Source organism: Herpailurus yagouaroundi, unplaced genomic scaffold, assembly GCF_014898765.1.
Source record: "Herpailurus yagouaroundi ecotype Mexico unplaced genomic scaffold, PumYag 139, whole genome shotgun sequence".
NCBI classification, from domain to species: domain Eukaryota; kingdom Metazoa; phylum Chordata; class Mammalia; order Carnivora; family Felidae; genus Herpailurus; species Herpailurus yagouaroundi.
The window spans coordinates 72,234,200-72,260,746 of NW_024412394.1; the positions used below are offsets into that span (position 1 = coordinate 72,234,200).

Below are 26,547 nucleotides of genomic sequence, written 5' to 3' on the forward strand. Positions count from 1 at the left end.
CAATCCAAATCACAGCCTTAGAAAGACTGTAATTCTATATGGCATTCATGAGTAAAGTATTTAAAGTGTCATAAGGAATACTTAATAAATGTACCACCTTGCAACACTCCACAGAGTATATTCTATGCTCTCTCTAGTATTGCTTTTCTCTCTACAGATATTTCAAAATGTTGAGGGTTAAGAAAGCAGAACTACTTCTGTTCATGAATGTTTATTAAAAACAGTTGGTTATGGAAAACACCACCGGCTTGGATGATTCAAACTTGTCTGGATTTTTCAGGTAATTAAACACAGACGAGAATTGATGACTGCTGGGATTTTCTGAACTTTTCCTAATACTCTTGATAGTGATATATAGATGTGAGAAGACGTGATACTTACAGCCTGTATACGTGAACGGATAAAGTTCTTTTTGTTCTCAAAAAGTTGCACTTCTGCAACTCATTATCGTATGGCAAATTTATGTTGATAAGTCTTCTCCCCCTCTGAGATTCATCAACCATGTAATGGCTCAGTTTCAGTTTAGACTGGTCCTGTGATATGGTTGCAGAGCTTTTGTTTCAGGTTTGTCCTGATTTAATATTCATTGGACAAGCATTATCAACTTTGTTTTAGTCTCTGAAACCATTAGTATAATGAGGTTGGATTTTTCATCAGGTAATTTCAAAGGTGTAGAGGACACTATAATCCATGATAACTATGGAATCATGACCTCAAGGGTGAGAGATGAGACATGTCAAACGTGAGTATGATTTCTGCATAAGAGGCTTTTTGAGAACTTTTCTTAAAGGGCTGCTTAATTTGCAGTCATTGAGACATGAGAATCAGGATTCTTCATCTTAACCTGTGCGGATAACATTTTATGCCATGGTCAATGAGTTTCAGCAAGTGACAATTTTTTTTTCTTTTTCAATGTTTATATTTATGTTTTAGACAGAGCATGACTGGGGAAGGGGCAGAGAGCGAGAGAGGGAGACACAGAATCCGAAGCAGGCTCCAGGCTCTGAGCTGTCAGCACAGATCCCGACGCAGGGCTTGAATCCACCAACCATGAGATCATGACCCGAGCCGAAGTCGGATGCTCAACCGACTGAGCCACCCAGGCGCCCCTACAATTGTTTTACTCGAAACATCACTTTATTGTTTGGGGAGTTTTTTCTTTCTTTATTAAGATTTATTATTTTTTTAAGAGTAGTTTTAGGTTCACAGCAAAATTTAGGGGAAGGTGCAGAGATTTCTCACATACCTTCTGAAACACACATGTATAGCCTTCTGGATTACCAGCACCTTCCACATTTATTTCAATTGATGATCTTACATTGACACATCAAAATCACTCAAGGTTCATACTTTACATTATACTTCACTTTTGGTGCTATACATTCTGTTGGTTTGGACAAATGTACAATGATATAAATGCATCATTATGGTAACATACAGAGTATTTTCACTGTCCTAAATAAATGCATCATTATGGTAACATATAGAGTATATTTCACTGTCCTTTGTGCCTCACTCATCCATCCCTTCGTCTTCAAGCCCTTGACAACCACTGATCTTTTTTACCATGTCCATAATTTTGCTTTATTCAGAATGGCATATAGTTGAAATTATATAGTATTTAATTTTTTTAAGTTAATTTATTCATTTTTGAGAGAGAGATAGAGAATGGGGAAGGGACAGAGAGAGAGAGGGAAAGAGAATCCCAAGCAGCTTTACACTGCCAATGCAGAGCCCAATGCAGGACTGGAACTCACAAACCACAAGATCATGACCTGAGCCAAAATCAAGAGTAAGACGCTTAACTGACTGAGTCACTTAGGTGCCCTGAAATTATACAGTATTTAGACTTTTCAGATTTTTTTTTTCTGTTGGTGAGAGAGTGCATTTAGGGTTGCTCCATGTCTTTTTATGACTTGATAGTTCATTTCTTTTTAGTGATTAATAATATTCATAATATCTTATTTTCTGCATGCACCACAGTTTGTTTACCCATTCACCTACGAAAGGACATCTTGGATACCTCTAAGTCTAGGCAATTATGAATAAAGGTGCCATACCCTTCTGTGAGCAGGGTTTTCTATGGACCTAAGTTTTCAACTCCTTTGGAGAAATACCAAGCATGTAATTATTATATCATATGGTAACAGTAAGTATAGTTTTATAAGAAACCACCAAACTGTCTTCTGAAGTGCTTGTACCATTTTTATTCCCATCAGCAATGAAGGAGAGCTCTTGTTGTTCTACAACCTCGTCAGCATTTGCTATCAATGTTCTGGATTTTGGCCATTTTAATACATGCATAGTGGTATTTCATTGTTATTTTAATTTGTATTTTCCTGATGACACATGATGTGCAGAATCTTTTCACCCGCTTATTTGCCATCTGTATATCTTCCTTGGAGAGGCATTTGCCTATTTTTAAATGGAGTTGTTTGTTTTCTCATTGTTGAGTTTTAAGAGTCCTTTGTATATTTTGGATAATAGTCCTGTATTCAGACATAACTTTTGCAAATATTTTCTCCCAGTCTGTGGCTTTTCTTTTCATTCTCTTGGCACTGTCTTTCACAAAGCAGAGATGTTTAATTTTAATGAAATCTAAAGTTTCAATTATTTCTTTCATGGATTATGCCTTTGGTGTTGTAGCTCAAAAGTCATCACCATAGCCAAGGTCATCTAGTTTTTTTTTCCTGCATTATCTTCTAGGAGTTTATTACATTTTTGTCTGCTGTCCATTTAGAGTTAATTTACGCAAGTGTCTGTGTCCAGATTAATTTTTTTATTGTTTGCATGTAGGTGTCCAGTTCTTGCAGCAACATTTGTTGAAAAAGACCATCTTTGCCATTTATTGCATTTACTGCCATTGTTCCTTTGCTAAAGATCAGTTGAATATGTTTATGTGAATCTATTTTTGGTCTCTATTCTGTTCCATTGATTTGTCTTTTCTTTCTCCAATAGCACACTATCTTGAGTACTGTAGCTTTATAGTAAGTCTTGAAGTCAAGTAGTATAGGTCCTCCAACTTTGTTCTTCTGCTTCATTGTTGTATTGGCTATTCTGTTTTGTTTTTTTTTTTTTTTGTCTCTCCACATATACTTTAGAATCAGTTTCTTGATATCCAAAATAACTTGTTCATGATATGAAAATGCCAAATGACTTGTTGATTGTTTTTATTGGCGTTCTGTCAAATCTATAGATCAAATTGGGAAAAGCTGACATCTTGACAATATTGAGGCTTCCTATCCATGAACATAAAATATCTCTCCATTTATTGGTTTATTTCTTCTTTGACTTTATTCATTAGAGCTCTGCAATGTTTCTCATATGGGTCATGTACATATTTTGTTAGATATATACCTAAGTATTTCAAGTTTGAGAGGGCTAATGTAAATTGTATTAATTGTTGGGGCACCTGGGTGGCTCAGTCGGTTAAGTGTCCGACTTCGGCTCATGTCATGATCTCTCGGTTTGTGAGTTGGAGCCCCATGTTGGGCTCTGTGCTGACAGTTCAGAGCCTGGAGCTTGCTTCAGATTCTGTGTCTCCCCATCTCTCGGCCCCTCCCATGCTCACGCTCTGTCTCTGTCTCTCAGTAATAAATAAACCTTAAAAAATTTAAAAAAATTGTATTAGTTGTTTAATTAATTTATTGTTTTTAATTTCACATTTGGCTTATTCATTGTTATTGTATAAGGAAACAATTGGCTTTTGTGCATTAATCTGGTATTCTGCAATCTTGCCATTATCAGATTTAAAAATGTAGTTTCATTAATTGTAGCAAAAGTACCACTCTGATGCAGGATCTTGATAGTGGGGGAAGCTGGGTTATGTGTGGGGTCAGGGGATATATGAGATATCTCTGTGCCTTCTGCTCAGTTTTGTTGTCACCTAAAACTGTCCTAACATCTAAGAAAGAAAGAAAGAAAGAAAGAAAGAAAGAAAGAAAGAAGAAAGAAAGAAAGAAAGAAAGAAAGAAAGAAAGAAAGAAAGAAGAAAGAAAGAAAATTGCCTCTGTGAAACCTATCCTTGTTTATCAGGAGACCAATTTACTGAAGAAGGATATATTGAACATACGTATTGCGGATTAGAGAAAAATCGAGAAGAGAAATTCATGGCGTTGTATTTTAACGGAATAAATTTGCAACAACAAATGTGCCTATTGATAAAAAAGGAATTAGCCTCCCGAACATTTACAAATTTCCCAAGATATTGATATTTGAGTCTTGCTCTTATTTTGCATTAACCTACATTGTCATCGTGGAGCACAATGATAGCTGGTTGGCATTTGTATGGAAATAAAACTGTACAGAAACAAAGCTGCTGTCAAAGCTGGTCTGGACCTGAACACTTGGGGGTGAATGTTGCTGTTGAGTTCTTGAAGCAGTGAACTGCTAGAGTAGGTGGTGGTGCATCCACAGGCCTTGACAAGGGTAGGCTCAAGCGTACACACCAGGAACATACCTACCCTAGCCACCTAGGCCATGGTCGGCCAAGTGGGAACGTCCGGAGGAAGGCTCCCACTGAAGCCAAGTGGGAACGTCCAGAGGAAGGCAAGAATAGCCAACGCATTTCTAGGGGGGAAGAGAAGAGGATTCCACCAAAATGGTACCTCTCTCCTGTACCTTTACATATATTGTCATGATAAAGGCCTTTACAGCAATTGAACACGTTCGTCTTTTTCATATGATCATTTTGACTGGATTGTTTCATTTTGTATTGAAGCCGAGTAATGTAGCCACAAACTAGGATCTGCATAAGGTCATACTGTTTTCCTAGGTTATAATACTACCTCTGTATTTATTCATCCACAGACCACAAGATGAGAGACCGATTGTTGACTACTCTTTAGTCAAACATGAGAAAGCATTTAGTTCAAAAGATATTGTTTCTCTTGTGACCTTTATCTTCAAGAATAATCATAGGTACACCTTTTCGTATTTCCAAAACATGTAGACACAAAAAGCCACTAAAACAAAAGGCTGATATTTTTAGCAAGACGTTAATTGATTGTTAAAAACTAGAAATCATCACATTTCTTACTCGTTGACACACCTCTGGTAAAATGCAAATTACTTCAAAATGATACTCATTGAATTAATAAAATACTGTCGTATAGAGTTTAGTTGTTCTTACACTCTACTAGAAAACTTGATTACCTTTTTTTCTCTAAGGTAGAAGTCAAAGACTTTATTTTCCTGCATTCTGAGGGCAGCAGAAATAGTAATATTGGTCAGATGCCCGATCACTATGTTAGGCTTGCTAGCAGCTGGCACAGGGTTCTCTCTGGCCGGTTGGGAGCAGATCACATAAAAATTTCAAAAGGAAACAAGAGAAAAAAAAAAACAAAACCAAGAAGTATCCAGTGAAATCTTTTAGGAACCACAATAAATAAGACTTCAAACAGACATTTTACTGTATTCTAAAACATAATTATGTAGACTTTTTGTTAAATAAGGAGTAGAAGTGGCCTGAGCCATCATACAACAGTTTTAGGAGAGAACGTTGGATCTTCCTGAAGCTCTTTCCCCCAAAATATTACTCTTCTTCTGAGCTATCTCAAACAATTTTATTCTTTTTTTTCCCTGCTAGAATTCTAGCTGAGCTTACCTCCTGCCATAGCCTGTTGACCTAACTTCTTTATGTATAGAAATATAGAAATAGCTTCGGGTTTTAGTAGCCTACATCTGTTCAGAAATAATGAAGCACTGTTCATATCCACTTTTACCAATAGTTCTAGTGATTTTCTGTTTAATGCCTTTTTATGCTGTTAATTTTTTGACATGATCAACTTTCACTTTCTACTTTAGGTCACTTCATTTGTGTAGCCTTTAGTTTCAGCTATTTCTCTCTTTTCATATTTTTGTTTGTTTACAGCCTACCTTCCTCCAGAAATTACCTTGGAAGCTTACAATTGCGTACCAATGAACCAAAGTAGGAAAAAATAAGAAAAACAAGAAAATGAACCCTAAACCATAATATCAAGCTTATGTAAGCTCAATAATTGGGTTTTAAAAGGTCAGATACTGTAGCCTGAGAGTGGAAATTTTATGGTTTATCTTTATTCCCTTATAAAAACAACAGCAGACAAAGCATAAGTTTCACTGTTCAATTCTGTTTGTTTTAGAATTAATTTAAATTTTGAGTCAGAAGATAAATGTATAATCATCAAGAAAACTTAACCATAAAAATATCTGAGGTATTTAGGTTGTCTCCTCAGGTATGATAAAGGGGGACAGCCTCTCAACATACGTAAGAAAAAAGAAATCAGTCTCTGGTGCTCAACTTGAATAACTTCGGAGTTAGGTATGATCAGGGGGAATGTTAATTTCTCCTCTGGTTGTTAAGTCTAAGGATAAAGACTAGGTGTTTAAGGAAGAGAAGTGGAAACTACAAACCATCTGAGGTTTTGTCTGGAACTGATAGAATCAATATGATATCCAGCACATTACAGTTGTCTGTAGAGTTGAGACCACAAGCACTCACTTTTTCCAGGATTGGCTAGGTGGGGACTCATATAGCTCAGCCATGGGCCAGCAGGAGCCATCCAATTGGAATTTGTTGCAAGCTGCTTTCATTCTATGGTATGAATGTGAGTATGAACACACTCACAAGAGTTTTCCAACCTGATGTCAGGCTTGGAGGATGGGACTAGATGCTAGAATGGTTTCCCCTTTTGTTCATGAACCAATCGAGTATTAAAGAATGATGCTTCAGATAAAATTAGGAACTGGGATGGGGAAATTGGCCTACACAATTATTCTGCATCAGAAACAAAGTGGAGTCATAACTAAATGCATGTACCACAGTGATGCACAGTGTTTACAAAATGGGTAAAAAAATGAACTGGAAACTTTCTAGCAAACAGCTTGACAAAATCCATTTCATAACCATCTCTCTTTGTTGTTCTTTTCAAATGTTTTCTTGGACCAAGTCTTCAAGTAAACCCTAGCAGCTTCCGTGGGAGTTATATATCTCCTTTTGTCTTCTTTTTATAAAATCCACCCTCGCGGACCCCCTGCAAGAAGGATCTTTCTCCTCAGTATGTCCCTGTCGTTTTGTCCATAATTCTTGTAATTGTGGTGATTCTTTTCCCATTTTGAGATGAAGTTCTTGAAGTTTCCCATGATAGAAGAGTTTGTGATTCAGGAAGCTGAGACCAAATAGTAAAATGATCAAAGTTCATGAGAGGAGGTCATCTGAAGTTCACCAAAATAATGCAATAAAGAGAAAAATCCAACATAAGAGCAATGACAATGAATTGTTAGTAATGTCCATTCCAACGCAAAGTGGAAACTTTTAAGAGTTTCCTTCTCCTAAGCTCTCCTAAATTTGAACTTGTAATTTTGTCTTATTTTAGAAAAGGTATATGAATATTAACAGTCATTTATTTTCTGTTTCAAGTTATTTCTTCCCAATGCCTCATGCCCGATCACATATTTCCTAAAGCATATTTCTCAGAGCACTAACACAACTAATGCTTCAATACGCTCCATGGAAAATGGTTTCCATTGTCCAAAAATAGTGTGTGGATGGCTATATATTATATTCTCCATTTGGAATTTCTACCCTATTGTGTTAAAGACCACAAGACCACCTGCAGTATAAAACACACACACACAAAAACTCCTTTGAGGGGCGCCTGGGTGGCTCAGTCAGTTAAGAGGCCGACTTCGGCTCAGGTCATGATCTCACGGTCAGTGAGTTCAGGCCCCGCGTCGAGCTCTGTGCTGACAGCGCAGAGCCTGGAGCCTGTTTCAGATTCTGTGTCTCCCTCTCTCTGACCCTCCCCTGTTCATGCTTTGTCTCTCTCTGTCTCAAAAATAAATAAACGTTAAAAAAAAATTAAAAAAAAAAACTCCTTTGAAGTTTTAGTTTAGTATTTCATTAAATTAGCCTGAAAACTAATTAATTTGGTGTGTATGTGTGGGGGAGATGCAAGATATCTATGAAAATCCTTTGATAACCACTTTGGGAGTGTCTGTCTAATGTACTATATGTTTTAGGAGCACTGTGCTAATTTATAGTGATGTATCTAGCACAATATGCAGAATATATAAGGTGATGAATAAATGCTGCTATTTAAAACATTGTTATTGTTTTCTGGTCACTTGTTCTATATGCTCCAAAGATTTCTTTAAAATCCATTTGTGATCATCAAATTAGCGATAACCTGCATGGCCTACCCAGTAACTCTTCTTCACATAGGTGCTTAAGAAATGTAGCCATATGGCCTAATTTGACTTTTCCTCAACTTCCTTGATGTTAGGAGGAAAAAGAAAAAATATATATGTATATATGTAGTTTTTTTCCATACACACACATACACACACAGCCTCTTCTCTGCTTTTGTTTTATGGTTTTTGACTTGTAATCCTCAGTTTCTCTTTTTGTGACTTGTCTTCAAGTGAAGGATTCATATTTTTAAATTCCAGAATAAAAAATTCTCTGGGTTTCTGGTAAAATAGATAAGGCATATATTTGCAAATACTTTTATAGCGAGAGGAGATAATATTCAAGTTGTTTCTATGTGTCCTTTACAAATCATGGAATTTCTAAAGCAAGGAAACTATCTTTTTTAACTTTGCTTTTTCTAACAACTGGCACATCCTAAGGAGTTTCAAAAAATGTTCCACAGATACATGTGTGAGTAATACATTTGATATGGTTTAAGAGAAATAAAATTTCAAGCCAGAACTAGAATGGGAAATCTCAGGTCAATATGGTAGAAATCAGAGGGACGAAATGGAGGCATTCCCTGAATCCTTCACCTCCCACAATGCATCCTGAAATCACAGTTGTGTTCGATAGTGGACCATTGTCTCACAGTAGGTGCTCAATAAATATTTCACAAATTAATGAAGAAACGATGTCAAATTTCCTAGAAGATCCTGCTAGAAGCAATGTGGGCAGGAAAGCCAAATTTGCTGCGAACTGTGGGAAGGTCTCCAGCATTTCTCCTGTAGTTTGACTGGCTCTCTGCCTTTTTCTCTGCTTTGACTTCCAAACCACAGTGGGTCTCTGGCAAAAGAAGACAATATGGAAAAATCCCTTCAAACAGACCATGATATTAAAGGTTAGTACTAAGGTCCTTGTAAATATTAATGCATGGCTTCAATTAATAAGTAAGCTAATACTACTGAGGTTGAATTGTTTCTGTAACATTCAAATCCAACATGAAACAAATTTGGCTTTTCCAGACTGGGAACAGCAGATCGTACAGAAATCATCTGCAATCCGTGGGAATGCCCTGCTTCCACACTCTTCTCCCCAGTTGGCTTTGTTCAGTGGCCATTTCTGCACCCCCCCTGGGCTGGTCTCATTCAGGATGCAAGAGGAATGGAGTTAGTTTTGGGGCAACCAGAATAGTTGAGTCAACAGTTGATGCAGCAAAAGTTTCTGCATGAGCTAATTCTTTTTGCTCTTGTCCTATTTTCCCCAAAGTTGAAAATCTCTTGGTTAATGTTGTTTTTTTTTTTTCTTTAAGCTTAATTTCTAGTCCCAGTTTCCTACCTGACCTCCTGGTTCTATATCTATCGACATCTTATCTGTCCACCTTGCTTTCTTTCCTGCCTTGCCCTGACCTCAATGTTTATATGTGTCCTTCATCAGACTGGCCAGCTTACTGTTGCCCTACGGTATGACACTGATTTCTATTATTGGCTCACCTCTACACTCCCTTCCTTGGGTTTGGCTCTTTAATGTGTCTTTACTGCCTATACATACTGGCAGCAAAGGAAAAAGAAAATCATGCTCATAATGTTGGTTTGAAAGCTAAAACAGTAGTATTCTTGGATGTCAAGATGCAAGGAAAATAAACATTTCTGGGCTAGGTATTTTTTTTCACTAATTAGGAACAAGCTAATTTAGAAAGATAATTGTCTCTGTATCTTGGGATTCTATTATAATGGATGACTGCCTAAGTGCTAATACAGGCGAAATAGACCCCAAGGGGTGAGGGTTGTGAGAATGGATATCAGGCTGATCCTGAGTCAGCAGTAAAGCACTATTTTCTTTAAGGAAACATAGAATTAAAGATTCCAAAAAATTTTATTACAGTTTGAAATTATGAAGTAATCTTGAAGTAATCTTTCCATTAAATACAGATGTTTGTGCTTAGAGCCTAGTGCATAACTCATCCTTCTTTACTAGAAAAGTTGAGAGAAAATTAAAAGAGTAAATCATCCCCCCATATATAAAAAATAGGTGGAAAAAAGTTAAAGTCAGGTTTCAGCCTGAAGAAAATAGTCCTCAAGATTAACGACTGAGTCACTAGTTTTATGTTCTAAAATGTATTTGGCACATATCAGGGCACATAATGGGAAGTGGCACTAAATAGGAGATCACCTCGCTCTCAAGAGCGCCATGATTTAGCAAACTGTTGAAAGGACTTGTGAGAAGAGAACACGTTTGGCTGAAAATGGCTTATCGGGGCTTCGTTTTCCCACTGAGAGCAAAATAATACCAAGAAGACCCTTGGATATCAGGATGAGAAATGAGAGAATTGAGATTGTAGTTGAATTTTTAGGTGTCAGAATGGTAGAATAGGGTATTGGGGCCTTTGTTCGCTGAACGGCAAGTTATGCATCATGAATGATTCTTTTTCTGGTGAGGTTTCCATATGACTTTGTCTGAAACCTGAGCCACGTGAGGAATTTGGTGTATTGCTGCAGACCTGTGGCCCTTTGCTTCTATTTCTCGGGCATACATTCAAACCACGTTCGCGATGCCCTAAAGTATGGGCGATCTTGGGCGAAAGACACTATTGTTTTATCTTAAAAACAAGTTAGCAGGAACCAATGATCCACAATAATTTTATTTTTGAATTGAGACACAGATAGCACATGGAACTTGGCATTCGAAGACAGAGGTTGTCGTTCCAGGAATGGTACAAATCTATGCGTTGTTTTTGGCATGACGATTAATCCCCGCTGCATCCTATTTCTCTCAGCTGTAAAATTTGGGGGCAATCTATATGATCCTTTCCAACTCTGTACTTTTATATTTTGTAATCACTTTTATGTTGGTGTTCAAAAACAAAAGATAGTATTTATTGTTGTGTTTATTGTTTTTTTTCAATATGAGGTGTTAACAAAGTCATATATTAACCCAAATTAAGCTCTCTATTTTAAAATTTCCTTTAAACTGATAAAAGGATTTGGGTGTTGGAATACAGCTGAGTAGAAAATGAGATGAAATGACAAACTTCTACCTCAATACCCTCCCTCCAGCTGCTTCTCTGTACAGAATTTCCCTAAGTGATAAGAATAGAGTGGCAATTACATGCTCAGACATCATGGAGTTTTTAGGCACAATTTTTTGGGAGAAGAGAAATGAAGTTGTATTGATTTTTTTGTTACATGAATATACATTTCTATGCCATTTATATGTTTTTATCTCTTTGTGGGGGGGAGAGAGAGAGAGAGAGAGAGAAGCTGCTGATCTGCTAGATTGTAATAATTCTGTCAGTTCTTTTGCCACATGCAACCAGTTTGTGATGTCATTTTCAGTTGCTTGCTAATTTACCTCTAAATTATTTAGTTGTTTTGATTTTGATTCTGCAACACCTAGAGGCAAAATGATCTGCGCTAGAAACTAACAGCCTATAAAAATTTGGTTTTAGTAATAGTCATGTGTTCTCGGAACTAAGTAATGAAAATGTTACATAAATCGGAGGAAGGGGGGGGCAGTATTCAAGAAGTACTTAGCACACCTGAGTACAGAATTTGTTAAATGTAAGTTGATTCTAGAAAAAATTTGTTTGGGTTTTATAATTCAAGTTGCCCTTTCAATTAATGAAAACAATATTTGAATAAAGGAAGTCAAGAACCTACAAGAGTTGTATAATTAGAAAAAAAGTCGTGTCCGTACAATTTAAATAAAAATAAGTGCTTTTATCAGTTGCCTTTCAGTAATCTTAGTATAAATTTTTGAGAGAGACCTTTATATAGATAGATAATAGTTTCCAGATACAATGATGGGGTTCAAATTAGTAACTTATCCTGTATGTGTAATAATTCTAAGAACCAATAATTCATGTGTATACTCTATGCCAGGTTTTTATTCTTACTACTCTATAAGTAAACTTATTTAAGCCTGATACAAACTTATGAAGTAGGTATTATTACTATCTTCATTTAGTGGCTGGGGCAACTGAGGCATAGAGAAGTCATTTGTCTGAGCTCACAATTCTACCTAGTCTACTTTCTCTATGCATATATACGTACATACCTATACGCACCCTTTAGGAAAATAAATACTAAATATTAATAATCTATAAATACTCTGTGTGTATAAATCCTCAAAACAATAGGAAGTGAGAATAGGAAACTACTGGAAGAAAAATAACATTCAAAACTTAATGCTGTGTCTAAAAAGCAGGTATTGCAAAGTTTGAGCTCTATAGTGAGTCCTTTAAAATGTTTACTTTATGTTCTTTTGTTTCTCTTGATTATTTTAAGCCACAGCTTGATTTTGAGGGTCAAATAAGATAATGGACATGGAATCATTTCACCTCCCTAATCCCCACTATGCATAACACTCTCTTACACACACGAAGCAATTTTAAAAATATTGTCTTGTTTTTGCATGTTCCTAACATGTTTCTAATTTTATAAATATATTATTTTCTGTGTTTGCAGCTCTTCTTCTCATACAAAACTTACATCCATTATTTGATTTACCAGGTAAGTATTTATTGAGCTACTATCATTTGTCAGGTGCTTATAGGCATTAAGAGTTAAAAGATGGACCAAGTAGTGGCTGTGTAGGAAGATTTTGGTCAGGTAAGTAGGTAATTACTGTATGATGCATTACATCTAACATTAGGTAGTATTTATCAGGGAAAAAATGACGTCACTGAGGGTTGAAAGCAGGGAAATGAGATGCATTTTAGGAAGACCACTCCTTCCACAATATGAAGAATGAACAGCATTGGGGGCAATGCTGGAGAAACAGAAGGCAGTTAGGAGGCTGCTTTAGTAATACAGGAATAAAGGGTAAGATTATATGTATTCCTGGAAAATTTATTTACTGAATATTGAGACAAACAACACTGACAAGTAACACTAATAGCACAAACTTTCATTTTATTCGAATTTAGAATAGTGGGTACTTTTTTTCCCATTACAATCATAGGAAAGATTTTTCGAGGGGCGCCCGGGTGGCTCAGTTGGTGGAGGGTCCGACTTCAGCTCAGGTCATGATTTCGTGGGTTCAGGTGTTCAAACCCTGTATCAGGCTCTGTGCTGACAGCTCCGAGCCTAGAGCCTGCTTCCGATTCTGTGTCTCTGTCACTCTCTGCCCTCCCCAGCTGGAGCTCTCTCTCTCTCTCACTCAAAAATGAATAAACATAAAAAATTTAAAAGAAAAGAAAAGATTTTTCAACTAAAAACAGGCTTTCAGTTAGATGGTCTATGCTGATTATTTTAAGACACATGTTGTATCTCTCTGAGAACTGGTAGCTGGATCTTTCTCTCTATCTGCCTATCTGCCTACTTTGTATTCATTTTTCTTTCCTCCCTTCTGTTTCCTTCTTCTTTCCTTCCTTCGTTCCTTCCTTCGCTCCTTCCTTCCTGTTTTTCCTCCATCTCCTCCTCCTCCTCCTCCTCTCTCTCTTTCTCTCTCTTTCTCACACACACACACACACACACACGCACACACGCACACACACACTTACACACACGCTTTCCTTCACCATGGCCACTAACATCTAATGCTGACAATTCAGCTGAAGTGTTTGAGTCGCTTGTTATAAGAAGGATTTGGCAAGGAATAAGGGATAGAATTAGGAACAAGGACAAACTTGTCTCTCTGACTAGAAAAATACTTTCTACATCCCAAGCCCTATACAGGCGGGGTAGGTGAAATGATTTATGAAAGAAAGGCAGCACATGCCTTATAGTAGCAACAGCCTTCACTACAGAGTGAAATTCCTGGTAAACATTCTCCTTGTCATCTCTCCAGTTGAATTTTATAATTGGAATATGCAGAAAGTCGTAGTGTAAGGCAACATTGCAACATGACCCTCAAAATTAAATTCAGGCTCCAAACACATTCCATTTTAAACATTTTTCTAATTCCCCTCATGGCAAACTCAAATATTATAGAAGTTAAGTTGACTGAGTTTACCAGGGTTCCTAGATCTCAAAAAATTATCTTGGAGTTATTTTTTAATGAGAGAGCACATGCATTATGTTGGCATTCAAATCAACTGATTCTGCTAGAGTTTTATTTTGTTTTGATTTTAAATCATTTGTCTTTCCTCTCTCACAGTTATTCTCGCAGGCATTTCTAAAGCCTAGCCTTCCTTTATCATTGCTTGGATCTCTAGTGTTCAGAGGGTACCTTGCTGGAGAACTTAATCAAACATCTGAGCAAAGTTCCTTTCTTTACACAAAGAAGTGAAAGCATTCCCTCATCTCTGCTCCTGATATATTAAAATTTTAGTCCATTGAAACATGAGATTTTACGTGGATAGACTCTGTCATACGGGAAGATTATATTTTGAATTCCAATTCCTGTGGTCACATGAAAATATTTAAATGTTATATTTCTTGATTTCTTGTTTGTTCACTTTAAATATATTCTGAGAATGGATGGAGGCAATTACCTGAGATGGATAATGTAAGAGGAAGTTTAAATGACCCTGACTTTTAATTTTTTTTTTAATGGAAGTGCTAGTATAACTTTAATGGAAAAAGACCTGTGAGTCTAAAACAATATTAAATGTGTTTACATTACATGTATGCAACCACAAAATCCCATATAAAATACCTAATTAAAGAGATAATTAGAAAAAGGCTTCCTGTAATAAACATTAGTACCCTGTAAGAGCATCAAATTTTTCCCTTAATTTTATTATGCAGGCATTGTGATATTCACAAATTAACTAATAATAGAAATTCCTTGATTTATTTTGGATAAATCTGTTTCTCAAAGGCACTCTTAGCAAAGCACCATTATTACTTTATTAAATACAACTTTTGCCTACTTGAGCTTAACAAACAAATCTAATGGTACCAAAGAATTTAATTTCAGAGCTGAATGATAATTTGTTAGGCGCTGTTAATTCACATAATTCAAAGTTAATTATGTTTGCAATATTAGGAGTGTAGTAATTTTGTTCTGTTGAGCTATAGCTTTTATGAAATTTTATATTCTGATTAAGCAAACCCAACTGACAAGAATATATTACAAATTGTAATATTTGTCGGAGATATTTTGTGTGTACATGTGTATATCTAATCAGATCACAGTTGAGTCTAATTCAGTTACACTTGGTGGACTGTCTACCTCATCAAGAGTCTCTCAGGTTTTGTTTTTCGAGGCACAGTCATTCTTCTTTGGTTATTTTTGAAGCTCAAATTCTCTTGTTCTCTTTCATAATGTGAAAGTTTGGTGTTTTATCTTTTTGGGTAAAGCTCTATTGACCCTGTCACAAAAAGTGTGATGTCACAAGTCTAAAAGACATTAAAATTAGCTTCCCCCAACGTGAAATTATAGTTCCTCTCTTTCATGATCCTTTCTCTTCCAGTCATGCTTCCAACAACAATGGAAATGATTATTTTTAGTTTGCCACACGGAGACATCAGATAACCCATTTCAGTTTTCAGAAAACAGGGAGGGCACCATAGCCCTCCCATGACAAGAATCTAGAAATTTGTTGACATATCACTGTCTTTTAAATGATTGAAGCAACCTTGGATGTTATTATGAGAAGCAAACAAAACAAAAAGACACATCCTAGAGAGTAGGTTTATCATGGATCTAAAACTGTGCATATATTTGAACCTTTAGTGGAATTCAGAGAATAGGTGATAAATTCCAAGTTAATTCTTTAAATCTCTTTGTTCACCCTGAGCATCATGTATCCCTATGCACTGATCTAACAATTCTTGAAGCAGCTTCATGAATTTCTTCCCAATCATTACACCTTCTCTCGATGCCTACCTATTTCATATCAAAGCTCCCACAGTTAACAAAAACTTTTTAAATTAGTGCTTTTAGCTGAAAAATGAAAGCAGCCATTTTTACTTAATGAATAGAATTAACAGATATAGCAGAATAAAATGTATAGTGGTATACACTTTCTTTACAAACTGTGAACTGAGTATAAGTTATTTAGAGATTTAACGTATTTTATCAAAATTTATTGAATTTCTTTGCTGTCTTTATGGTCACTCTTTCTTGTAACAAGAGTGAAATCAGAACTCTTTGATAAAACAAATGTTAAAACTTTTCTTGATGAAATGTTTGTATTTATCTTGGTTTATTATTAAGACTTCTCCACTTTCCATTAAGCCTTCTGCTTAATTACATTCCAGGTTTTAATTTGCATTATTTTCAAATTGGCTAAATAGTCTTAAAAGTTAGAGAGAGATGATTAAGTAAATCTTACTTGTTGGAAAATCTCTATATAGGAGCAAGTTTATTTGTATTTCCTAAATTCTGTAAGGTCACTGGTTATGACCTTAGCTAGAGAACTCCTGACTTTGACATGCCCTTCTCTTTTCCCCTGGTTTTATCAGTCATGAACTACCATGCTTCAGGGCTTTACAGAGCATTCAGCAGACACGAGAGTTTGGGAAACAAAACTGTGTTCTTGGATCTCTCATTTTCACTAACAAGCCTTATGTTTTCCTGTAGTAAGCATGCTAGAAGGACCTAATTTTCTTCTCTGAAAACTAAACTTCTCTAGTTCAAGTTCAAATATTATTGTTCATAAAATACCAGAACTCTTCTAGTTGGGACACTCTGGATTTGAAGTTGTCCCTTCGAATTGAAATGAAGCTTCTATTAAGTATTTAAAAGGTATCCGAGTTGGGGTGCCTGGGTGGCGCAGTCGGTTAAGCGTCCGGCTTCAGCCAGGTCACGATCTCACGGTCTGTGAGTTCGAGCCCCGCGTCAGGCTCTGGGCTGATGGCTCAGAGCCTGGAGCCTGTTTCCGATTCTATGTCTCCCTCTCTCTGCCCCTCCCCTGTTCATGCTCTGTCTCTCTCTGTCCCAAAAATAAATAAACGTTAAAAAAAAAATTTAAAAAAATAAAAAAATAAAAAAAAATAAAAGGTATCCGAGAATGGTTGCTAATGAGAGTGGGGGTTGAACCAATAAATTTAAATATAAATCACTAGAAGAAAATTATTTAATATAAAAGGATTATTATCTGAATTGTAGGATAAGGGATGTGGAATGGACTTACTATTTAATTCCATAATAATTTCTATAGATGAGGAAACTGAGGCCCCAAGAGATAAAAGCACTTGGTTAAGACTTTTGTATTATTTCTAGAATCTACACAGCAATTAATATCCTAAAGATGAGAGTGTCACTCTTACTCTCTGTTCCCAGAACTCTCTAATCTAAGAGTCATCAAAATGCTTTTATTCCTTTTGTTTTTGGAATTTATCTGATTTCCTCATTTTCATTTTGGAAAGCGTTCTCACTAAGTCTGTAGAATAACTGTATTCAATGTAAAACAATAAAGACAAATCAAGACTGACTTGCATGTCTAATTTCACCTGCCTAGAATGTTGGAATACAGATAGTGTCAGGCCCTCTTGCCGTTTTGATGACAATGGTCTGTTACTGATGTTCTAAAATGCTTGGAAGTTGGACTTTAAAATTATTTGACTAGCTAGAATAATGCCTTGTATTTTCAGCGTTCTCAATTGTAGGCATGCCTTCCCCTGCTATTTGGATCCTTCCTCTCCATGAAGGTCAGCTCCTCAGAGGAGCTGTACTACCTTTGATATATGAACATCATTGACTCCCAGGTCTCCTAGGCCAACACCTGTAACCTGGCATGGCTTGATAAAAATCAAAAGGTGATTTTCAAGGAACTAAACCGCTCTCAGTCATCAGTCTAATTATTCAACCAGACATTGTATGTATACATCAGAAGAATAATTGCCAAATTTTTCTGGAGCCTTCCTTGTGAAAAATCATTTGAATACATCCAGATGATTTGCCTAGGTTTAGAATTTTTGTACATAGGGGTGGCAATTACTTAATCAAAACAACCTTTTTTTTGTTTTTTTAAATCAAATCATCATCTGACCACTAAGGGAAAAAAAAAAGATTCTTGAGTCCCTAAAATGTGGCTTCCATAATGTGATAGATCCCTGTTATTGTATATTCTCGACATTGCTATAATTATGTAAGTAAGAATTTTTAAAGTGTATTATGGTTTCGCGTGTATAATGTAGAGAGTATATAGATGCACATTTTTTCCCTTTAAATAAATTGTAAGTCTTACTCAATGAAGGTAAGATTTAGGGAATTCTACCAAAATTAATAGATCCCTTGACAATGGTTACTGGAAGGTAAACTATCAAATCTTATTTACTTTGTTTGCCTTATTTAGATCTTGTCTCGGGTTATCCGTAAGCCAGTTTAACTTCTTTAGCCAACTGGTTATAATTAGGTTCTACTCCTCCATTGGCATTGCAGACGGCAGCTGTTCCCCTAGTAACCCATCATGGAGAGGAAAAAGAATGGAAAAAAAAAAGGCTTCCCGGATCAATTATAAAAGAAATTTATTTTCCTCTTTTTCTTCAGGGGAAGAGAAATTTCGGTGCAAAAGACCAACAACTTTGATTTTCCGAAATTAAATAGAGCAAATCTGTACCCAGAAAGAGAGTAAGAGAAAGATCATTGGTATGCCCCTGATGTTAAAATGTATCTTTTTTTTAAATCAAGCAAACAGGTTTAAACGTAATTTTCCAGTTTATTTCTAGATGTATATAACAACTATTTATTTCTCTGAAGTTTTTGCGTACCACATATTGGACTTTTCTGCAAGTGCTTATTACTACTACTGCTCTTATTATTACATTGTCTAAGTGTAGAGTCAGGAAGCCCACCAGAGGCCTGTTAAGATTCTACTTGTCAGCAAATTCAATCACAGAGATTGTTCGAAAGGCCACAGGCATCCAGAAATCAGGGGATAGAAAGAACACTCAGATAGAAGCATTTTCTTTCAGGCAGCATTAGCACTGGTGTATGCAGAGGGAAGATTGCTTGTTTACTTTGGTGATACAAATGCAACACATTTAGGGGTGTTTCTCAGTCACGGGCCAATTAGGCAGCATCTGGAATCAATAGAGGTTGTTCAGATGGAAATGCAGTGGGTCCATTGAAGCCAGGCTGTTCCAAGAACTCCAGCAAGACAGCTTCCTCAGAGAAAATCCTTCTCCCCCAGTCCGCCCTGTTCTTTAAAACTGAAGTGGAGTTTCCGTGGAATTTCCCCCTGCAGTACAATTACGGGGTCGCATACTGAAAGCATCTGACTTTACAATAACAGCAACAGCAGTCTCAGCAAGTAGATAATGGTCTGAAATTTGATAGTGGGAAATGTTTTTCTAGCAATGGGTGATAATGGATAATAAACAGTGGCTTTAGATTATATGAGACTGCTAGGGATCAATATTCCAAAATGCTTCTTAGCATCAGTGCTGTTTGTATTGACAGAAGGAGTATCACTGTTTGTGTCAATAGCAGCAGGAACAGCAGATTGCAGATGTGCAAAACTGATTAAGGAAATTTGAGGGTCTCAAATCCCCCCAGTTTTCATACTTCAACATGCATCACAAATGTGTAGGAGACTCCAAGATCATCGATTTTACGAAAATACTTCAAATGGGTAATTCCATAGTAAATGATGAGTTAGGAACAGTGACTTACCTTCTGCTAGGCTGCAGTTGGATATTTTACTGAACTTCCACATCTCTGCCCTTAAAAAAGTTTTTTTTGGGGCGCCTGGGTGGCGCAGTCGGTTAAGCGTCCGACTTCAGCCAGGTCACGATCTCGCGGTCCGTGAGTTCGAGCCCCGCATCAGGCTCTGGGCTGATGGCTCAGAGCCTGGAGCCTGCTTCCGATTCTGTGTCTCCCTCTCTCTCTGCTCCTCCCCCGTTCATGCTCTGCCTCTCTCTGTCCCCAAAATAAATAAACGTTGAAAAAAAAATTAAAAAAAAAGTTTTTTTTAATGTTTTATTTATTTTTGAGGCAGAGAGAGACAGAGCATGAACAGGGGAGGGGCAGAGAGAGAGGGAGACACAGAATCCGAAGCAGGCTCCAGGTTCTGAGCTGTCAGCACAGATCCCGACGGGGGGCTCGAACTCATGAACCTCGAGATAGCGACCTGAGCCGCAGTCGGATGCTTAACTGACTGAGTCACCCAGGCTCCCCAAATCTCTGCCTTTTATCTTGCTAACATACCAGTTGCATATATATGCTTCCGTTGTGTCTAAAACTTAGTAACCTAGGACTTGTGTATATTTTCTTTCGATATTTACCAAATTGGGTTATAAGTCTGAGACTGATGAAAGATACACACACTTTTTAAGTTTGAATAAGTGCTGGTGGATTCTTAATTTATCTGGTTCTATATTATTTTACATAATAAGTAATTATCAAAGTAATTCCTGACTCCGTGAGAGAATCTTTTTCTTCCTGGTATTAAATCATTTATTATTAGATTGCTAGACTGATCGATGTACATCCTGTATTAGGTTGACTTCCTTTTAAATACTGTGGCAATGTGTATTTTAAAATGTTTATTTAGATGGGGAGTAGGAAATGGGAGCATACAATCTTCTGCAAAATAATGATCTCAGTAAGCAAAATAACTCTGGAATAATATCAGAAGATATTGGTACTCAAGTCTTCAGATTGCTGAGTATATACGGTTTCTTTCTATTTTCTCAAATTTTGGCTTTTTCCTGCCTTCCATCTTCCATTGTTTAATTCACCTTGCCCTCTCTTTCTGATTCTTCCTTTTTTTTTTTTTCCTCGAAGTCTCTGAAATAGAGTGTTTAACGAAGACAGTTTAAAGAGGCAGAGATTCTGATCCCATAAATCCTCACCAAGAAAATGACCATGTATCGGAATCTGGAAGGACCCTCTATAGATGCTAACCAAGAAGTTCCGTGGGCACCGTTGTCAGTGGGGAGCCCCGCCATGCTCAGGGCCCTGTGACAGGGTGTGGTGTCACCCCATGCTCTGCAGAATGTTGAGACAGCTTTTCCAGCACTGGACTAGCTTATTGTTTGTCTTCTTTGTGTATAACTGTAACGTGTGAAGAAGACTTAGCAAAACAGCCAAGTGCGCCTCCAATTGCCAGTAGGTTCTAAGAACTTCAGTCCAGCTCACATGTTCAGAGCGTGTGTTCTGTGTGTAGCATTTAATAGTATGTGTTAGAGAAGCAACAGTGCAGAGGGATCTAGAAGATTCTATCATTATCCCTGCTGATGATTTAAAGATTAAACCCTCTGTTTAAAAAATAACTTCTGTGGCACCTGGGTGGCTCATTCAATTAAGTGGCCAACTCTTGATTTCAGCTCGTCATGATCTCACGATTTGTGAGTTCAAGTCTTGCATTGGGCTCCGTGCTGACAGTGAAGAGCCTGTGTGGGATTCTCTCCCTCTCTCTCTCTCTCTCTCTCTCTCTGCCCCTTTCCCACTTGTGCTCTATCTCAAAATAAATAAATGAACTTAAGAAAATAACTTCTTGCTGAATATGAAAATGATGTTTCAAGGAAACTGTGTCTGATGGTGCATTAGGAACTTTAGAAACAAAAGCATTAATAGGTGGGCAGTTTCTAAATCTACACTTTATTTCAAGGTTTCAGAAAATACAAGCCAGTTTAATCTGTGAAACATGGTGTTTGGCCAATATTACTCATTTAGTCTAAGTTGATGAGTTTACAGTTAACACAATCTGAAAATGGACATAATAACATTCACCTTGCACAGCTCTTGGGGATTCAATAAATTAACAAATTATAGTGCTCAGAACAATGTCTGGCATTATTATTATTATGACCTATGTGCTCACCATTTTACCCACAGAGGAACTTACATGATTTATTTATTTATGAAAACCTCTTGGCATGAATACCATTGCATAAAGAATAAAATAAAATCAGCTAACAAGAGTAGGGTTGTGAAGGATAGATAGAAGCTTGTCAAGGAGGCAAAAACAGGACTGGACTGATTTTCAGAGCAAGCCATACAACATTACTCTATGTTTAGAGGTGGTCTGGGTCCTTCTCTCATATTTGCTAGATCTCTGTTGATCAATTTTTATATGTATACACCTCAGTCCATTAAAAAAACGCAGATTTTGATTTAGTGGGTCTAGGTCAGAACCTGAGATTTGGCATTCCTGTCAGGCTCTCAGGTGACTCAGACCATACTTTGGGTAGAAAGACACTAGATTACTGTAGTCTCAATATTGTCTTTAGGTAATTGTTAACATATTTAAGGGCACATCCTTAAAGTTAAGGCATGAAAGAGAAAAGATCATTTCTGTAGAAGCCGTCATGCTCCTGGAAGCCTTGGTACACACGGAGGAACCGTCTCTGCTGGACTTTACCTGAGCAGTGGTTCACCTGGGATCCTTGCTTGAGTTTCAAGTATCCATGAGCCCCTCAAATGGCGGATACATTTTTGGGGGGTTTGAATTTAAACATTTTCAGGGGAGAGGGTTCATGTTATTCATTTGTTTGCCGTGACGCTCTTGCCCTACCTGATTCGTGAGTGTATCTGGCCCCTCTTCTCAGAGTTGTTTGGGCACACATCTCTTCTTCTTTCCATGCTGAGCTGTGGTCAGCTGACCTCTCTGCCTTACCTCAGAGTTTTCTAAATTGAGATCTACAGGGGTTTATAACAGTTGCTTTGTATGAGTTAGTGGGACAAACATCAAATGTAGGAATTTAGGTCAGTAACGTCCTCTGGATTTCCTGCACGTGACTGGTCTCCCTCCTGGCCAAGTAAGTAGTTCTTAGTAATAGGTACAAGGTGACTATGGGTTGCTAGGAAGTAACAACACTTGGGGGAAGGGCTGGATGTAGCCCCACGGGGACATGAAGCCTGGCTAAGACTTAGCCCCGTCACACTGATGAGACAGTAGAGATATGTTCAGGGCTCTGCGAGCTATATTACAGAGCAGTGGGTTTCTTTAAGACCTTCCAAGTGAGAGCAATAGTCACATAACTTGGTTAGGCAAGAATTTAGTGAAGGCTTGGAATGAAGAGTGTCTTAAAAGTAATTCCCTTCCACTGAGACCCTAATGGAATTGGCCAGAAAATGCTCATAATGCCAGTAGTACCTTTTTCCTTTGAGGACCACATGCATCATTCAAGAGCCTCAGAGTATACAAAACTTCTGGTGGCCTCTTTGGGAGACATCAGGATCAAAGGATGGGCGGAGCAAGACTGGGAATCCCTTCCTGGTTCTCGGTCTCATTTCTGAAGACTGAAAGCTTACAATACGAACTGTAAAGCCAAACGCCCCTGACATCCTTGACCTGATCTGGGTTGATGCAGGCACATGGGCTCTGTGTAGGTGAGGGCAGCAGCAGACAGTGCCAGGATTAGCAGGTGGTAGTGGCAGGGTGGTTTTTGTTTGGAGCTAGCAACTGCAGCGAGAAGTGTGTCTTGCTCTTGGAGAGGAATGCTGGCAAGAACTGGATGGTTTGTCAAGTCAAATGACCTAAGATTGGGTGAGTATTTTACTTCCAGTTGAGAACACGGGAATATAAATCAGGAATCAAAGTGAAGATGTGGTCAGACATACCTTCCACACAGGCTGGATGTCAGGGAGAAACTTTGTGGTTTAGTGAGCGTGCAAACGAACATTGGTTTGTCCCAGATCTACTGGATACCAGAACAAGGCCAATAGATAAATCTAAACCTTGAGTACTGAGGGGCTAGAGCTGCTGAGAAATGACCAGACTTGGTTAGGACTGAATTGAAGCAGTGGCAGGGTGTGCTGTTCAAAGAGCTCCAGTGCATTAGGCGATGAGGGCGAGAACGGGGCATTTTGTTGAGAAGAATTACCTGTTTCTAGAAATGGCCCCTCATGGTGTTCAGGACAGGAACAGGAGTGATCCCCACGCACATTCTCTATTGAATTATGTTCTAGTGGCAATTGCAGGATCTCTAATGCCTAAAGTTGGTTTCTGGTGCTCTAGTCACATGTTCACTTGACAAGAGGCAGTGAGATTTTAGAGCGGGCATCTTGGGCTATAGCGTTGGAATCAGAAGAGTGAGTCATATTTGGGTTCATGTTGGACTGGGTTCATATTGAGACTCTCAGTAAAGTTAGAAATGAATTGCTAGTTTTGATAAGGGCAGTACAAAACATGGCATGAAAACATTCAGGAAGCCACTCATAGCTGTTTTTCCCCCCACTTATTGAGCATTTATTCAGTGCTCACAATGTTTATAACACTATCCTAGATTTTGATAATAAAATAGCTAACAAGACAGGCACTGTCATGGCTTCCTTGGAGACAGACAAAACCCATATTTCCAGACAGTAAATATGACTTGAACTTGTAACAAGTATCATAAAAGAAACACAGATGTGCGCACGCGCACCCACACACACACACACACACACACACACACACACACATTGGGCTAGTGAATCAATTTGGATGAGATCTTCAATAAATAGGGTGTCAGAGGACACCTGCTGAGAAGGTACCCAAAAAGCAAAAGATAGTTCCCCTCTTTGATTTGATTTTCTCTGTTTCTCTATGACAGGACATTTATCGGCAGACGGTGATTGTGGAATAGAGGACCCAGATCTGGGCCAGAAGACTGGCAGGTAAGCAGAGCTCCGGTCCTATAAAGAAGTGCTGAGAGGGCAGTAAGATAGAAACTAAGGGTGGACACCTGGGCAATAAGCCCGCCTTTTGGGTGGAGCCTAGATATGATTGGGGATGGGCAAAGTCTTCTTTGTTGGAGGTGAGGAGCCCAGAGTTTAGTTTCTCAGTCATTGGAGACTGTGTGGGGAAGGACAGCGGCAGGTGGCAGTGAGCTGGCAGCTGTGGAGGAACCAAAAGATTCAGGTGTGGTGGATGTCCCCAGCACACATTCAGCTTTCCTCTCTGGACCATATGCCTGAAATATCTGAGGGGCAGTGAGATAATCAAACATAGTCTTCCCCAAATTGTTGACACCAGTGAAAATGGCACACATGCATTAGTCTAAAAACATATATATGTGTGTCTCTGAGTTTGTCCTAAGGATCCTGGACATAGTTATTTAAAACCATGCTGTGACAAATAAAATTCAATCCTATTGACAAACTTTAAAAAAAACAGGAAAGAGATAATACAATGCAAATTTGTCCTTGATGACTACAGTTCAGAGAATTCATGAGGGTAAGTCAAAATTTTCTCTCAAATTACAGTTTTAGTTTATTTTACAAATAAAAAAAAGAACCTTCTCAAACACTTCTCTCAGAGCACTGAAAACTTCCAAAGTTTATGAGAAATGACAGGTATTTTAAGACTGAAGTTTGAATAGAAATGTGATAAGATAGAGGTGGTTCTGAAGAACAATGGGGGGAATTTGAAAGTACTCCCTCGACTCCAGAAATAGAAATGCAAATCTGAAACTGTCGCTGAATGATTTAAAGGAGTTGAACAAACTTAAAGTAATCATATTTCAGTTCAGGCGATTCTGAGGTGAAATAAAGGATGAAAATCACATATGAAAGAGGGAAAGGTCAGAGGAGAGGACCATGAGCAAGGAAATAGAAGGCAAAATAAAATGACAGTGAGAAAGAGGCAGAACAAATACCCTCCTGACCTTGTGCTTGACTAAGATATTTCTTCCTGACCTATCCACTAGGGTAAGAGCAAGGAGCTGATCTAGGGGCCAGATTTATCCTCATTTCTCTTTATCCATCCCATGCAATAGACTGATTCTCTAACGCTCCATCCAATTTTCCTCTGCCTTCTAGTTTCTTTTTCTTTTTTTTCCCCCTCTTTCTTGAATGTTCATAGTAGAACACATGGTTCAAACTGCTAGACAGCTGGGTCATGAGAGTAAAATCCGGACGATTCTATACCTCCATGATATTCTATTTTTAAGTAAACCCTGAGGTTGATTCAAATTCACACTTCAAATCAAATGACGCCATTGCTTTAGAGAAACATTGCCAAGAAGCAACAGAACTTCAAGCATAGATGTCCTCAGCTTCGGTAAGTTGAAGTCTCCAACATACCACCCCAAAAACCTCCTTCATTAAAACACCTTAACCATTCTGACCGGGCTGAGTGCTATATAGGATAACGGTGGAGACAGCTACGCCGAGGGTCTCCTGTATCTTGGGAGAGCCCTATGTGCCCATCTCACATGTCACCCTTTCTGACACTGTATTAGCTAAGTTCTCTTGTCTACACTTCTGTCTTGGTTTCTGTTGAATATATAAGACACTATTCCCTGACACATCTCTTGATGTTCTGTAAGAAATGGAGACTCCACCCAAAAATCCCATCATTGCCTGCTGCTTGAAACTTAGAATTACCATTGTGGAGAAATTCCAGCTCCATGGTTCTCCATTCTGACTTCACATTAAAAACATGCAGGGAGCTTCTAAAATCGTATAGATGTTTCAACCCCCATCTCAGGCAAGTTGACCAGAATCACTTGGGTATTAGTAGTTGCTAAAACTCCCCCAGGTGATCCTAATGCATTCGCTGCAGCTGAGAGTCATTGCTGCTGTTAGCTATTGTGCCCATCTAACAGAATTAG

General features: G+C 37.8%; 1 long non-coding RNA gene across 1 annotated transcript; it reads left to right on the plus strand.

The window, feature by feature from the left end:
* Positions 1–202: 202 nt before the first annotated feature.
* Positions 203–12,679, plus strand: LOC121029194 (uncharacterized). Its single transcript, XR_005789634.1, has 3 exons — positions 203–280; positions 9,010–9,071; positions 12,637–12,679. It is a non-coding gene; the product is annotated as an uncharacterized LOC121029194 (long non-coding RNA).
* Positions 12,680–26,547: the final 13,868 nt, after the last annotated feature.